The sequence below is a fragment of the Crocuta crocuta genome, unplaced genomic scaffold (assembly GCF_008692635.1).
Source record: "Crocuta crocuta isolate KB4526 unplaced genomic scaffold, BGI_CrCroc_1.0 scaffold199, whole genome shotgun sequence".
Lineage (NCBI taxonomy): Eukaryota > Metazoa > Chordata > Mammalia > Carnivora > Hyaenidae > Crocuta > Crocuta crocuta.
The window spans coordinates 1,916,568-1,935,043 of NW_027533339.1; positions in this window are offsets into that span (position 1 = coordinate 1,916,568).

Consider the following 18,476-nt stretch of genomic DNA (forward strand, 5'->3'; position numbering starts at 1 on the left):
GGAGGGTCAGAGAGAAGAGAGATACAGAATCCGAAGCAGGCTTCAGGCTCTGGGCTATCTGTAAGCACAGAGCCCAATGCAGGGCCCGAACCCATGAACTGTGAGATCATGACCTGAGCTGAAGTTGGACGCCTAACTGACTGAGACACTCAGGCACCCCTGTTTTTTTTTTTTTAAACAAAATTGATAAACCTCTAGCCAGGTTTCTCAAAAAGAAAAGACAGAGCATCCAAATAGATAAAATCATGAATGAAAATGGAGTTATTACAATCAATCCCTCAAAAATACAAGCAATTTTCAGGGAATACTATGAAATATTACATGGCAACAAACTGGACAACCTAGAAGAAATGGACAAATTAGTTAAAACAGATACACTACCAAAATTCAAATGGGAAGTGATAGAAAATCTGAACAGACCCATAACTAGTGAAGAAATTGAATCAGTTATCAAAAATCTCCTAATACATAAGAGCTCTTGGCCAGATGGCTTCCCTGGGGAATTCTACCAGACATTTAAATCAGAGTTAATACCCATTCGTCTCAGGCTATTCCATAAAGCAGAAATGGAAGGAAAGCCTCCGGACTCATTCTATGAAGCCGGCATCACTTTGATTCCCAAACCAGACAGAGATCCTGCGAAAAAGGAAAACTACAGGCCAATATCCTTGAGGAATACAGATGCAAAAATCTTCAACAAGATACTTGCAAATTGAATTCAGCAGCATACAAAAAGAATTATCCACCATGATCAAGTGAGAGTCATTCCTGTGTTACAGGACTGGTTCAATATTCACAAATCAGTCAATGTGATACATCATATTAACAAAAGAAAAAATAAAAACCGTATAATCCTGTCTATAGAAGCAGAAAACACATTTGACAAAATACAGCATCCTTCGAGAAAGTCAGGATAGAAGAAATTTACTTAAACATCATAAAAGCTAATTATGAGAAGCCCTCAGCTAACATCATCCTCAATGGGAAAAAACTGAGAGCTTTCCTCTTTCCCCCTGAGATCAGGAACACGACAAGGATGTTCACTTTCACCACTGTTGTTTAACATAGTGCTGGAAGTCTTAGCATCAGCAGTCAGACAACAAAAGGAAATAAAAGGCATCAGAATTGGCAAAGATGAAGTCAATCTTTCACTTTTCACAGACCACATGATACTCTCCATAGAAAACCCGACAGACTCCCCCAGAAGCCTTCTAGAACTGACCCATGAATTCAGCAAAGTCGTAGAATACAAAATCAATGTACAGAAATTGGTTGCATTTTTATATACCAACAATGAAGCAACAGAAAGTGAAATCAAGAAACTAATCCCATTCACAATTGTGCGCGCGCGCACACACACACTCACACAAAGGAAAAAAAAACATAAAATACCTAGGAATAAACCTAACCGAATATATAAGAGCTCTGTATGTTGAAAACTGTAGAATACTTATGAAGGAAATTGAAGAAGACACAAAGAAATGGAAAAACATTCCATGCTCATGGATTGGAAGAATAAATATTGCTAAAATGTCATTACTACCCAAGTCAATCTACACATTCAATGCAATCTCTATCAAAATTGCACCAGTGTTCTTCTCCTCAAAGCTAGAACAAACTATCCAAAGATTTGTGTGGAACCACAAAAGACACTGAATAGCCAAAGTAATATTGAAGAAGAAAACCAAAACGGGAGCATCACAATCCCAGATATTGGGAGCCATTCTGAGCCCACTAGTCGAGAAATCTCCTGGTGAGGTTAAAGAAAGTTTGCATGGTCTCTTGCCAGTCAGATGAAGACCGATATCCACCTCCACTCAATTATTTCTGCTTGAGCACAGACCCCCAAGGTACCTTGTTGATTGGTATCAGGAGTGACTTGTCCCCTTTTTCTGGCCCTGGTACGATGATTGCATCTTGTGAAGGAACTTATTGTGGGAACTTCTTTTGATTATCAGAACAGACATCATGTCTCCAGCAGGTCCTGTTTTCATCCATACGTTCCCTTGAGCTATGAACAGGCTAATGACCCTTACTCATAAAAGATTGACCTTTACGTGTATAATTATTTTATTACTGTTATGTTAGTCCAAGAGGTTCATACAGCTCAATATATAAATCAGTTAACCAAAAATGTCTCTCATGCCCTAGCTATTCAAGAAATCATAAAACTAGACACAAAGCTAAATACAATAGAAGAAGCTATTCTATGTATTGGAAATGAGCTAAACTCTTTAAAGGTATGGTTGGCTCTCCGGTGCCATAAAGAATATAAGTGGAAAATCAAGTGTTGCCTGGAGACCAAGAGCCTAACTTAGAGAGAAGGAACAGATAAGGGCAGAACATAAGTTACTACATATACTTTTGCTAACTGATGATGTATTGCAGTCATTTCCCTAAGGCCTACATTCCACAAACACCTCCCCTTACATTGGCAGCTGTGATGAGGATGGATAAAAGTATCTACAAACCTATGACTTAATCTTAGTGTTATTAAAATGTGAACACCCTGTTATTTTCTTACTCAGTTTCACTATAATTGGGGCAGTTCTGCAAGAATACTTCTGTAAACCCTGTTTCTGTACATTTTCCAAAAACATCTTATCACAGAGAACTGTCCATTGTAAAAATTCCATTTTCTGATGCCATGTTAACATTTGACCTATAGATAAAGACACCAAAACCGACAGGAGAGAGATACCTCCCTGGTGATCAGAAAGAATCTCGGGGCTTTCTCACTCCTTCACTTGCTTACACTGTCCATCCTTCAGGGACCTCTGGACCTAGCCAGAGCTGGACTCCAGCATCCAGACTTTAACCTCAATTTCAAAGTTGTAATCATCAAGACAGTACAGTATTGGCACAAAAACAGACACATAGAAACATAGAAAAATGCAATAGAATAGAGAATTCAGAATTGGACCCACAAATGTATGGCCAACTAATCTTTGACAAAGCAGGAAAGAGTATCCAATGGAAAAAAGACAGCCTCTTTAACAGATGGTGCTGGGAGAACTGGACAGCAACATGCAGAAGAATGAAACTAGATCATTTTCTCATACCATACACAAAAAATAAACTCGAAGTGGATAAAGGACCTGAATGTAAGATAGGAAACCATCAAAACCCTAGAGGAGATTGCAGGAAATAACCTCCTTGATCCCAACCGCAGCAATTTCTTACTTCATACATCCCCAAAGGCAAGGGAATCAAGAGTAAAAATGAACTTTTGGGATCTCATCAAGATAAAAAACTTCTGAACGGCAAACTAAACAATCCATAAAACTAATAAGCAACCGATGGAATGGGAAAAGAGTTGCAAATGACATATCACATAAAGGGCTAGTATCCAAAATCTATAAGGAACTCACCAAACTCCACACCCGAAAAACAAATAATCCTTTGACAAAATGGGCAGAAGACATGAACTGACACTTTTCCAAAGAGGACATCCAGATGGCCAACGACACATGAAATGATGCTCAGTGTCCCTCAACATCATGGAAATGCAGATCAAAACCACACTGAGATACCACCTCACGCTGGTCAGAGTGGCTAAAATGAACAAATCAGGAGACTATAAATGCTGGCAAGCATGTGGAAAAACGGGCACCCTCTTACACTGTTGGTGGGAATGTAAACTGGTGCAGCCCCTCCGGAAAACAGTGTGGAGTTTCCTCAAAAAATTAAAAATAGAACTCGCCTATGACCCAGCAATAGCACTGCTAGGAATTTACCCAAAGGATACTAGAGTGCTGATGCATAGGGGCACGTGGACCCCAATGTTCATAGCAGCACTCTCAATAATAGCCAAAATATGGAAAGAGCCTAAGTGTCCATCCACGTACAAATGGATCAAGAAGATGTGGTTTATCTATACAATGGAATACTACATGCAACCAGAAAGAATGAAATCTGGCCATGTGTAGCAACATGGATGGACCTTGAGGGTGTTATGCTGAACGAAATAAGTCAGGCAGAGAAGGACAGGTACCATATGTTGGCCCATATAAGAGGATTAGGAGGAACTTAATGGAGGACCATTGGGGAGAAGGAGAAAAATAGTTGGGGAGAGGGAGGGAGGCAAAGCATGAGAGAGTCTTGAATGCTGAGAACAAACTGAGGGCTGATCAGGGTGGGGGAGAGAGGAAGGGGAATGAAGGGCATGGAGGAGGGTACTTGTTGGGATGAGCACTGGGTGTTATATGGAAACCAATTTGACAATAAACTGTGAAAGAAAAAAATAATGTTATGTTCAAAATAATTTAAAAAAAGAATCCAATAAATATAATAATGTTACAATACTACTAATATAATAGCATTACAAATTTCTCTAGTGTATCACATTTTTCAAATTGCAATCCTATACATACATATTTAGATAGGATTTTTTCACCAATTAATTACCTAGAACATAAATAATATTATATGTTTATAATTGTGTATGACAAAAAATACATTCTAATGTATATATAAATACATTCTATAAATGTATAAAATAATAAAATACATTCTAATGTATTTATAATACATTATAAATACACACTTATGNTTAACTTATAAATTACTATTAAATATTTGTAAACGCGAATACATTTTCTATGTGTATAAATTATTTACGATATGATTTCCTTGAAATTATATAAATAATTCGTCTTCACATAAAACTATGAGATTAGGAGTACTACTTCATTGTAAGGAAACTCAGTAAGTACACGGAGTCTAAAAGGAGACCAAATAATATGTCCATAGCCACTCTTCCTATACCTGAGATAGTTCACTCATACTTTTTCTATCACCAAAACATTAACTCCTATGTAAAGGAAACATTGGTCCTATGTGAGAATAAGCTTTGAAAATTATTATGGTTGTATAGATTTCACTTTATTTATAACAGCAATGACATACTGATTTTCCAATTTTTAATTATACCTGCTTAAATACTACCATATTACCAATATTCCCTTGTCATACTATTTTACTGACGGTTTGAGGTCCCTTGTCTCCTCCCTACACTTCCTGTGTCTGAGATTTTTTAACTCCCCTGTTCTCACACCAATACTCCAGCCAATAATCTGAGACAAAATATGTGAAACTGATCACATTCATGAATATATGTAATGGTGGTTTCCTTTCCTATTTTAGACACTTCCTCCCCAACTGTGTAATCAACTCTTGTGTCTCCTGTCAAAAGAAATTTGTAACATTTGCAGTTTATTTACATCAAAGTCTGGGGAAGTTGATGACTATAAGCTTATTAGGTTCCCTCTAACTCCTTTATTGCCTAGCTGGAATGAGACAAATACTGAACTCCTTGAAGGTAAATCCAAGGTCTTTTATTTTCTGTTGCTGTACCAAAATACCATAACCTAGGTGGTTTGTGAACAACAGAAGTTTCTTTCTCATTGTTCTGGGGGCTGGACAGAATGTCAGCCTGGTAGGTTCTGATGAGAGCCCTCGCCTAGTTGCAAACAGCAGACACTGTTTTCACATGATGGAGAGCAGAGCAAGCAATCTCTGTCATGACTCATATAAGGACAGTAGCCTCATTTATGATAGCTCCAAGCTGATAATGTCATCTAACCCTAGTCAACTTCAGAAGGCCCTGCTCCTAATACCATCACACTGGGGGATGGGGTTTCAACATATGTATTTCAATATTTACTCCATAACACTCTATCTCTCTGACACCCCCCCAAATACCACTTTCAAGGTGTTGAATACTTTTTTGCTTAGTTGCATTCCTAGCCACAATTTCTCCTTCATGAGGAAATGAATGTACAATATGTTTCAATATGGACTCTATCAAAGCTCCTGACTTTACTTAAAAATTTCCCCATCTTCACATCGTGCATAAACACAAAACAATGGTTTATAGTTAGTAAATGTGCATTTCCTTTGGTAAATTTAGAATATATATATATGTATATATATGAATATATATGTATATACGAATATATATGTATATACGAATATATATGTATATATGAATATATATGTATATATATGTGTATATATATACAGGTGTATATATGTGTATATATATACAGATGTATATATATATACAGATACATACATATTTCAAAACGCAAAAGAAAACCCTGTTCCTTTAATTTAGAGAAGCATAAAACAATCAACAGCCTTGAGCTTCAATTATAAATGAGTTTGTTAGTAGGCTACTTATCTGTTTTTATAGTTAGAAACTATACAGAAAAGCATGAAAAAAGTTTACTCAGATGACATGTTATAAATTAGTGGAAGGAAGTACAATCCAAAGAAAAGCTTTGAAATGGTTTGCTTACAGAAACCAAGACACCAATGCTAGAAATGAGTTTTTGGACATTACCAACATTTTACTCTTTGATACACTTATGGGATTTTTTTCCCCTTAAGGGATTTAGTTTTAAGGACTATTAACCAAGGACACATGGTATTTGAAGTGATAAAGACAAATTAGACTTCTCCTCTTGCTTCTTTATAAAAAACTTGAAATCCATTATTTTCATAGAAGACTTATTTAAATGGTGTTTTTGGTAATTTTTATTATATATGAATTTTTTTACTTTTGCTTTGATGTAGCTAAGATATTACAGACCTCACTTAGAACATGATGAAAGGAAGGTTAAGGTTACAAAATTGAAACCTTACAAGGCCACTGTCTTAGATCAAAGACTTCAGCTGAAAATAATGGGCTGGTTCTGATAATTCATTCTTATAAAGGAATACACTTTTTATTCAACCTCAGGCTACATTATAATGCTTCTTTGCAATATTATGTAAGTAGGCAGGTAATAGCACTGAAAGATTTTTAATAACCCTATTGTCCCCTAATCTTAATATTTGCAATAAGAGTGAGAATTTATAAGAGTACTAAAATGTGGCATGTATAATTTCATGATGAGCAGTAGCATGCTTAATACTCTTCAAAAAATGTTAATGCTTGAGATAACTAATGATTTTGATATGAGAAATGTGGTAATTATATTTATACACATACATCTAAGTATATACTTCCAAATAAATTATACACACAGGCATACAGAGTATAAGAAATTCATAATAATACCATATTTAACTGGTAATTACTTATCCATTATAAACACTATTAAGAACCAGAAACAAACAAAAAATAGCACCTGAACATTCCAAATAAATTGTAGAAAACTCTCTTGTTAATGATAACAAATATTATTCATACCAAAATTCTCTATCCCCATATTTGTTTATCTCTCTATTTGGTCCTCAGTAGGTTACAATGATCTGATTAGGAGGCTGGCTAGAGGAAGGTCCAATGGCAAAAGCAGGTTATTGTCAAGTGAGATCTGTACACATACCAATATGTAACATACATATTCACATTAAGCTTGTTGCTAAGTATATAATAAATTACTTACTCCCTTCAATTGAATCTAAAGGCAGCTCTATAATAAAGCCTAAGATAAAATTTGTCATAGCAATGACTTTAAGAAATCCTTAAAAGACTTCTTAAAGTTTGCTTTAAAACAAGGATATTTACTGGGTGCCTGGGTGGCTCAGTCGTTAAGTGTCTGACTTCAGCTCAGGACATGGTCTTACGGTTTTGAGTTTGAGCCCCGCATTGGCTCTGTTCTTACAGCTCAGAGCCTGGAGCCTCCTTCAGATTCTGTCTCTATCTCTCTCTCTCTTCCCCTCCCATGCTCATGGTCTATCCGTCTCTCAATAATAAATAAAAAAGTTATTTTAAATAAAATGAGGATATTTACATATTTAAGAATAATGCTCTTGCACAATAATTTAGTTTTTTTTTTTATGAAGCTTGTGTGTATATTCTAATTATCTGAAAAGTTTTCCCAGTTCCTTTTGAGATAAGGACACTTATTGAAAACTCTTTAAACTTTCCTTGTCTTTAAAATAGGGATCATAAAACCCACTTTACAGCGCTGTTCTAAAAACTAAATGATAAAGGGAATGAGAACAAGTCACAAACAGAGAAACATTTGCAAAAGATGTATCTGATAACAAATGTTACCCAAAACATTCAAAGATGGCTAAAAACTCAACAATAAGAAAAGGAACAACCTTAGTAAAAATTGGTAAGAGATCTAAACAGACACTTTATCAAAGAGGGTATACAGGTAGAAAATAGGTATATAAAAAGATGTTCAACATCATATGTCATTAAAGGTTTTCAAATTAAAACAATTAGTAACCTCTACGTACAAATCTATTAGATTGGTGAAAATGCAAAACAATAGCAATGACAGATACAGGTGAAGATCTGGGGTGATGGAGTCTGTATTCACTGTTGGTGGAAATTCACATTGGTGCAGACACTTTGGAGGAACACTTAGCCATTTTTTACACAAGTAAACATATTCTTCCATAAGGTCCAGCAGTTGAATTCCTTAGTGTTTATTCAAATTAGTTGAAAACTGTATCCACATATAAACCTTCACATAATTTTTAAAAGCAGCTTTGTTCATAATTTCTGAAATTTTGAAGCAATCAAGATGCCCTTCAGTAAGTGAATGGATACATAACTGTACGTCCAGAAAGTAGGACATTATTATTGCTAAAAATAAACAGTTAAGCTATGAAAAAACTGGGAGGAATCTTAAATACAAATTACGAAGTGAAGAAAGTCAATGCACTTACTACATTATTCCAACTACATGACATTCATGGATGCATAGTGTATATAGGAACTCTGTACTTTCCCCCTCAAATCTGTGGTGAACCTCAATATTCTCTAAAAAATTAAGTCTACTATATTAAAAAAAAAAAAAGAGAGAGCAGTTTGCCAAGAATTTAGCACCATATTTGGTTGCCAGTGTGCACTCAATAAATGGCAACTCTGTTGATTAATCATGCTGAATCTCAGAAAAGTAGCAGAGAGCCTGAAATATAATAGGAACTTAGAAAATAATTTGTGCTGGGGCGCCTGTATGGCTTAGTCGGTTAAGCCTCCGACTTTCGCTTAGGTCATGATCTCGCGGTTTGTGGGTTCGAGCCCCGCGTTGGGCTCTGTGCTGGCTGCCAGCTCAGAGCCTGGAGTCTGTTTCAGAGTCTGTCACTCCCTCTCTCTCTGACCCTCTCCTGCTCACGCTGTCTCTCTCTCTCCTAGGAATAAATAAAAAACATTTAAAAAAATATAAAAAAAATAATTTGTGCTAACAAGTGAAATACCTAACTTTTCAGCTATTTCACGACAATAGAAAAAATAATGAGCTAAAGATCAACAATTAAAAAATGAGACAAATCATCTATGATTTCATTGTTTTGCACTCTAGAAAATAACTAATCCAAACTGCAGTTTGCTGAGAACATAATCCTTTTTTTTTTTTTTTTTGGTTACTTTTTAATTTTTTTAAACATGCTACATGGAAGACATTTAGAGCACACATTGACCTAAGACCATAAGGCTTGCCATACTTAAACAAACCAATGGGCCATATCCTCCCTTTGATAGTGGTTGATGCTATATGCTTTAAAGTAAGGCAAATGCACAGCTCTCCATAAAGCACTTAATTGGAAAGTGAACTATAATGTGGTGGGGTTTTTCTCCATAACCTAAGGAGAGGTTGGGACCTGCTTTCTGTTACACATTTAATCCAGGCAAGTGGAATCCATTTGACTTTCATGCTTAATTTCCTTTAGAATCTTGCCAAATTATTTTCTTCCAGAAGACTTTCAACTTTATTTTTCCAAGATCACAACAATTCTCATGCATGTTACAGGTTCTGCTATCTTTTAATTTAATGACAGTAATTTTAGCACTATTTAAAAGAAGCAACCTACCCAACCAAATTAGAATTCCTGGGGCAATGAAAAACCAGGCTCCAAATGTTCATTTTAAAATATATTGCATTTTAATTTAATATAGATGGGTATTTGCCTTTCATTTGTTTGGGCAGTTAAGTGCTAACAACATGTCCCAATAACTAAGACTTTTAAAAACCTTCATGAACAGCTTCAGACAAAAATCATGTTTTATTCAGGTAATTATCTACTGTCCAGTTTTGTTGCTAAAGTATCATCATATTAACTTTACCAAAGAAATATCATTTCTTACTTTAAAAAGAAAATCCAGGGGCACCTGGGTAGCTCAGTCAGTTAAGTGTCTGACCTCATGGTCCATGAGTTCGAGCCCTGCGTTGGGCTGGAACCTGGAGCCTGGTTTGGATTCTGTGTCTCACTCCATCCCTCACTTGCGGTCTCTCTCTGTCTCTCTCAAAAAAAAAAATTTTTTTTTAATTAAAAAAATAAATAAAAAATTTCAGGGGCACTTGGGCGGCTCACGTCAGTGAAGGGTCTGCCTCCTGATTTTGGCTCAGGTAATGATCTCAGGGTCCTGAGACCAAGGCATAGAGACTGCTTAAGATTCTCTCTCTGTCAATGCCTCTCCCCTGCTTGTGCCTTCATGTCCATGTGATCTCTTTCTCTCAAAAACAAAAACAAAAAAACAAAATACAACAACAAAAAAATCTACACACTAATATATTAAACAATTTCCTATATGTAGGGGCCTAAATTAAATATTAAATGCATGGTATACATTTTCACTATGAGGTTGTCCAGATGTTTTATAAAGAATCAAGATGAGCCAGTTTCTTTCTCACTTCTATGCACAACATTTTTAAATTAAGATTCCATGATGTATAAATAATAATTAAAACTAGTTATTTAAAAATACTTTCCATGGGGCTCCTGGGTGGTAGAGTTGGTTGGTTGACTGTCCAACTCTTGATTTCAGCTCAGGTCATGATCTCAGTCCTGAGATCAAGCTTCGTGTCAAGCCCCACGAAGGGCTCTGTGCTGGGCATGGAGCGTGCTTAAGATTCTCTCTCTATCCATCTCTCAATCGCATGTGTCTGCCCTCTCTTTCTTTCTCTCTCTCTCTCAAAAAAATACGCTAAAACCGAAATAAAAATACTGTCCAGTAACCAAAAAAATAGGACTTTAAAAGTCAGTGCTTCAAATGAATTAAACTAACTGTATATTTTAAAACAGATATATTGTGGGGCACCTGAGTGGCTCAGTCGGTTAAGCGTCCAACTTCGGCTCCGGTCATGATCTCACAGTACGTGGGTTCGAGCCCCGCGTTGGGCTCTGTGCTGACAGCTAGCTCAGAGCCTGGAGCCTGTTTTAGATCCTGTGTCTCCCTCTCTCTCTGACCTTCCCCTGTTCATGCTGTCTCTCTCTCTCTCTCAGAAATTAAAAAAAAAAAAAAGTATCTGCCAAGGGAATTGGCCTGGTATGGCATTAAAAAAAACAAACAAACAAAATAAACAGATATATTGTATTCAATCTTATTTCACTCTTTTTCAAATGTTTTTCAAAGTATTTCTTTTTAATGCTTCAATTTGGAAGCAATCTTATGTTCTATGGACAAATAATGGCTACTCTTTAACAATTCTACAAATCCATGGTATCATTAGATAATGTGGAATACTTTCAGCTTACTCTACCAACATAGAATATGTATGTATACATGGGTTTATTTGTTTACACTTGTCTTTTTCGCAATGCAAGCCCCATGATACAGGGAAAGCATGTCTACTTTATTTATCACTATTCATCTAGCTTCTTGCCAATAGTATTAGGCATACTCTAAAGTTTGAAGGATAAGAGTGATATGACATGATTTATGTTTTAATAATCTATGGTTAAAAGAGAGGAAGATGGGAAAGATAGAAGAAGGGAAGGATAGGGGAGGAAGGGAAGAGAAAGAAAGGCCCTGTGACAATCAGGAGATCGGAATGTTTGTGTCACCCAAAGTATTAAACAGCTAGGTTATTCTGAGCGGTGCATGCTTTGGTGAAATGTTGAATCTATCTGAACTCTGAAGTTCTTGTGTATTTTAAGAGTTTTAAATACTAACTAGCAATACACAGATACATACACACAAAACACATGGCAAAACACACATACAACATATAGCAAAACAACAAATACATAATATCTATATAATCTTGATATATTTTAAAGGATATTAATGCTTGATTTTACAAAAGTAGTCAAATATTGCCACTCTACATAAGAAATCATAAAATTGTATTCTTCTCCTTGAGAGAAAAGAACTGTAGAATTCTTAATACTTCACACAGTTATAAAACATCTTGAAGCCTAGGAAGGTAAGGTCTCAGTTCCAGTATTTACATATGTTATCACTGAACCTCCTTATGGAGGATCAAAACAAACCTATTATCTAATTATTATGAAAGTGACATTCAACTTTATGTGTAGTAGAAAAATAAAATTGTTCAAATATATACCTTAGGTAGTTAAATTGGAAAACTGCAGCTGCATTTCCCGAAGGAATGTAATCATGATTTTATTTGCACCACATTACTGCTACAACAGCAATAGACTTCTCTTTAAGAGAAAACATTCTGTGCTATAAATAAGCCATAACGTATGGAGAAAACCATCAACAAGGATATGAGAGCTGAGTTTTGCTACAGTATTTCTTATTATTTTACACCATATGAAGAAATAGTGTTTTCATCCTCTGTTAAAATATCTGAATAGATCACTGTGAAAAGGCTGGGAAAATATTTTCAATCACCACTTCAATAGATTCTTTATGTAAAGATGATATGCTCCATACAAAGTAAGATTCCAAAAAGACAAAGAAAATGTCCAAATAACTAGACCACACATGTCTATTGAAGACTTGTCCCTTTTTAGAATTACAAGTTAATCTACAAATGGGACTGCTCCAAGGCCCACTTGGATCCAAACCACTTGGATCCAAACCACTTGGATCTTGGTGTCTTTCACATGATGCTCATTGTAGTCTAACTTGTTCCATAGCTTGCTGTTTGCACATCTTCTCTCTTGCTTGAATACAGAGTACTTGAGAGCAAAGACTTTAGTTGTGATCATTTCTACTGAAGTTATTATCATAAGGATCAATACATCTCATCTGCTTTAACCAAGGCAACTATCAAATTTACTTTTTCTCCTTATTTGTGAGTTTAGCTATTTTGCAAATAATTCACATACCATAATTTCTATAAAACTTGGGGATATACAAATAGCAAAATTTGATATTAAAAAGAAAAAGCTAACATGTGTGTTTATGAATGTATGTATTATAACTAGCAAATGTATAATAATCAAAAGCTCAGAACTGAAATTAAATGTTGGAATGGGTTGACACATTAATCAACTTCTTTCTTTCTATCTCTGCAGTACTCAGCAATATCATGGAAGGGAAATACTTATTTTCAAACCCAATTAAAAAATTATGCCAAATAATATATGTAGGTACAAATATCTATGAATGCATTTACTAGGTATATTAATAAATTTGATTTCATAGCAATAGTTAGGACATAGATAGTTCAAAGTAAGAAATAAAGTGACAGCATCATCTCAATAAAGTCAGTTTAAAATAAAAATTTCAAACCAGCTGAGTAGAAACAATTATCTATTTAGTTTCTTTATCTGTATTCATATAGATAACTCAAACATAAGATAAATAGAATTATACTTTTTTAGAATTATACTTCAACCCCTAAAAAATCCCTACACCAATATCGCCTAAATTAATAAGTGTCACCAATCAGTTTGTGCAAGTAAAAATATAGGTATTTTAACTGTAACATCTCTCTCTTATTATAATTTCATATCCAAATTACAACTAATACCTGAATTTGTTTTTAATTTATTCACTGGTAAAGTAACAATGAGTGTTTCATAGAACGATTTTAAATGAGAAGATGACAGATAGATAGATAGATAGATGACAGAGAGATAGATATTTAGATAGATATCAGTTCAATACTTCCTATTCTCTTCTAATGGTTTTGATTTAATAATTGTAACAGCTTATTGAATCCATACTATAGATGTTAAAAGCAAAGTTTGATATGCAAAATTAAATTAATTTTGTTATGAGTGTAGTAGCTAGGTTTGGGTAATTTTAAAGATAAGGTTTTATAAATTTTCTCACAGATAGTCGTCCTTGGCAGATACTATATCATACTATTTAAGTAAAAGAGTTTTTATTTACATTACTTCTAATTATACTAATAACTGATTTTAAGTAGATTATCTTTGTATATGCATAAAAGCACTTACATGGGTAATAAAAGCAAACTATACATCTAATTAAGAGACAAGCTACGAACTGCTTGTAGAGTTCCTTACACAGCCTGTGTTTAAAATTAAAATTAAAAAGAAATAAAAGAAGTGTGTGTACTAACCATTAGCATATGCAGAAATGATTGTTGGTACTGATAATCACCTATGAGCTTAATAATTGCTATTTAAGCATAATTACTGATACTGATATATGATTTTTTTAAAGAATAGAGTGGGGAGAATCTACTTCTAATATTTCTTTAGCTTTTAAGAATCTCTTATCTTCTCATATATTAACTGCATTTATGAACTAAGCTAGAATTTAATGCTCATAGTAAACCAGATTTGACATATCTGCTTGGACATACAATTAGATCAGCTCTTTTCCCATTTTAATTCTAACACAAGGGCTTCTAATTTAAGCATTCAAACTAAACTGAACCTGTAAGGCCTGTCAATTTCATCCACAAAGCTCTTTTGTTAGACAGTTCCATCTGAAGTTAGACAATTCATTTTACTAGGAAAATAACTGATCAGTAGAAAAATAAATTGTATCCTTAATGCATGGACAGATCACTGGATTACTGCTAATGTATTACTAGTCAAGCAGAATCTCCTTTTGAAGGAGCCTTGCAGTCCATGTCATAAACTGATTAAAAATCAGTGAACAAGTACTTTCTACCTTTGTTGTATATTAATGAGAAACCTTCTATCTCAGAAAGCTTTTCTAAACTAGTAACCTTTAGCTTCCTGAAACTAGAGCATATTAGAACTGTGTAAGTACACATAAATCAAGTTTTCCCCACCAGTCTTAAGTATAGAAAATTATATTTTAAAATTGAATTTATTTCAATTAGGTAAAACTTGTAATATACTCAGATTCTTATACATGAGCCAGTAATCAAACAGAGTCATTCTTCTCTTTGTGTGCACATATTTGTATATATTAATCAGAATTATATAAAAGAATGGACATGTAATAAAGAGGGGGAAGGAAGAAAAGATGGAGTGAGAGAGAGAGAAAGAATTATTCAGACATTGACAACTATAGAAAATAGTGTTCTGACTCAAAAAGATGAATAGCCAACTTTCCAGTTATGGGTAAAAACCCTAGAATTGGTTATTTAAAGTCCATAAGTAATTGAAAGACTTACAAATGAGATAAAGATTTACAGTATTCATTAATATTTCTATTCAGTCTGTTGTTTGAGTGTATACTCTTGAAAAATAGTTGCTAAAGAAGATCACATCAGAGTAGAACATTTTTAGTGAGTAAAAAATAGATTTTTCATTTAGTATAAAAAAACAGATAAATTGTCACTGTGATAGAACATGGAAGGAGGGGGGCCTGGCTGGCTCAGTCAGTAAAGCTTGCAGCGGTTGATCTCAGTGTTGTGAGTTTGAGCCCCAACATTAGGTGCAGAAGTTCCTTAAAAATGAAATGTTAAACAAAGTGAACATAGAAGAAGGAAAACTACATTGATTGGATTCTTACCATGTTCTAGTAGTATGGTTTTCTGACTTATGGGAGATTCTAAATACTCAGTTAGGAGATACTGAGATTCCATGAAGTAAAATATCTTGCCCAGAGCCCCTCAGGTACTATATGGGACAAGGCTTCAAACCTACGTGTGGGGGTGTCACGGCCCATCCTATTTCAGCCACATCCTCACATTCCACATATAACACACCCAAAATTGTACCCTTTGAATTTATTGTCGTCCTTTTTTCCCTAGATTATATTAAAGATACTGATATAATTGTCTTCAAATATTCATTTGATTTTTTAAAAGGAAATATTTCTTTCACAGTCCTGAGGTAAAGTAGGAACTTTGCCTGTCAAAATTCCAAGGAGCATATTACAGAGATTTGATTGGTAATTTAACTGAAGTGATATACCACATTTCAAATGTTTATTTTTATCTGCTTTAATAGCCATAGTATGTATATTATCTCCAAAATGAGGAAAGATATAAAATATGAAGAAACAAAAATCATTCATCTTCTCAAATTTTGAAGGAGCAGGTGCTGTGTATGCAAAAAATAAAATATTGTTGTCAGTTACCTGGTATAATTTTGTGGAATGGGGTTATTCAATAGTGATCCACATGTCAAATGCGTATACACTTTGGCCCAATAATTCTACTATTAAGCATGCATATCAAAGAAATAAATATGTAAGGATATGATAACTGAAGTTCTATTCATAACATCAAAAAGAGAAGAAGTAATAAAGTGCTCATTGGTAATGGATTGGCTAATCAAATATTGCACCTTTGTAAGATGGTCTATTGTACAATCACTCAGTCAAAAAAAAGGATGATATAAATACATTTCGATTGACACATGAATATGTCTATGACACAACATAGGGTAATAAAAGCTGTATCAAAAAAGGCCAACACATACACTATGATCATTTTTCTATCTTTCATAGAGAGAATGTTCAACTTCTAAGATATGGTCTCTCTCTGGTAGGGGTTTGTGTGCCTTTGGTTTTTCTTTTGAAAAGTTACAATTTTAAAGTTACACCCACGCTCAATTTTATAAAAATATTGACAATGGTTGAAAACATTAAGAAAATATTACAACTACTCCTACTACTACCAATAGGATGTGCATCTTAAGTCATTGATCTGTTATATACTCAGTTGACAAACTTTCTTAAGTCAGCCTCCACAAGTCTTATTTTTTGGTTTCTATTATTCTAGCTAAGGCCTTCATTTCATTTCAACTATTTCAACTATACCACTGCAGTAATACCTCATTCCTTCATCTAGTTTCTTTCCTCTTCAGTTATTCCATATATTGTCATTGTAAAACCAAGAGATGATTTAATCTATCATATTAATCTATCAGAATGATTTAAGTAAAATGTTAAGACTGATATCAATTTCCCCTTCCACCTTATTTTTTCCCTTAATTCTTTTCCCTTTCTATGGGTACATTGCTGTACATATGTCATCAGCAAAAGGCCTGGGTATGGGTCATTTGAACTACTGATAAACATTTGTATTAGTATCATTAAAAAAAACAAATCATATGCATCACTTCTTTTTAAACATATTCCATGTTTACCCACAAAGTGCTAACACCACAAAGTCCTTAGCCTGGCCTTTAATATTATTTTATAATCTGATTCATTTATAGTTTGATTTCTTCTTCACTCCCTTTTCTCCATGTGATCTACTGACAACTGATTACTCAATGTGATAAATTCCAATTCACCTTTTCTAAATTCCATAATTTTTTCTCTTATGTGAAATTTTCTTTTGCACATCTATCAAAGATCCAAATATCCATACCTTGTTCACATTTTATTATTTCCCTATACATTCTGAGATTATCACATTCATAAGTAACCTATATCATTCTCACTTTCCAATCAGGCATTTTACTTTACTTAGAGTGTTTAACAGTATCTTTTAAAAAATATTTTATTTTTAATATCTATGCTCAACATGGAGCTTGAACTCACAACCTTGAGATCAAGAGTCATATGCCCTGCCAACTGAGCCAGCCTATTGATCCACTGTTTAACAATATTTTAAAAAAAAGTATTGAATAGGTCTATGAGCACTGTGGCCAGAACCAGTAAAACTGTTTCCTCTTCACTTACTGGTTTCCAGGAATGCCATGAGATAGTGTAGGTGGATGTATTTCAAAAATTATACATTGGCAAAATACGTAAGTAATTATTATTTCAATTATATGCAGTAGTAGCATTGTCTACTCTTACAAACTAGTTCTATCTTTAAAAACAAATTCATTTAATAGTCCAGGGATTTTTAGAAGGGATACAAGTGCTGGCAGTGAAGACGAAGTCACCTACGAGCAATAGGTGGGTAATCAGCCAGTTCAGAGTAGTTGGCAAATGCTGGCAAATTTCCAGAAAGCTGTTGTCAAATATTAGCATGTCTCTAAATATTTTTTGGTGCTTATCAAAATGTAGATTTTTAAGCATGTCAGCCAGAAATATTTATTCAGAGGTTTGTGGCATGCCAGGGGAAGTTGAACTCTGCATTTGATGAAGCATCCCCTATGACTTTGCTGCAAGTTGTCTGGGCGGCCCACTTTACAAACATTCCCTTAGAAGTGGAACACTTCCAAATATTTCCAAATAAGAACTTATGGCCTACATAGATTATTAGAACAACCTGTATTTTAGTGAAACAAAATTCTTGTGAAAATGGGGAAATTATTGTCAATTTTCCATTTCAAAATCAGAGCTAGACTCATAGATCCTCAAACTAAAATAATAGTTTTCTTTGTCAAAGCGATGTGCTTTTAAATAATACGCCCTCAGGTCTCACTCATGGAAAACGGAAGAAGCTCTTAAAACAAGAACTGATTATAAGCACAACTGATAAAGGAAATGAATTCCAGTGTCATTTTTTCCTTATGCA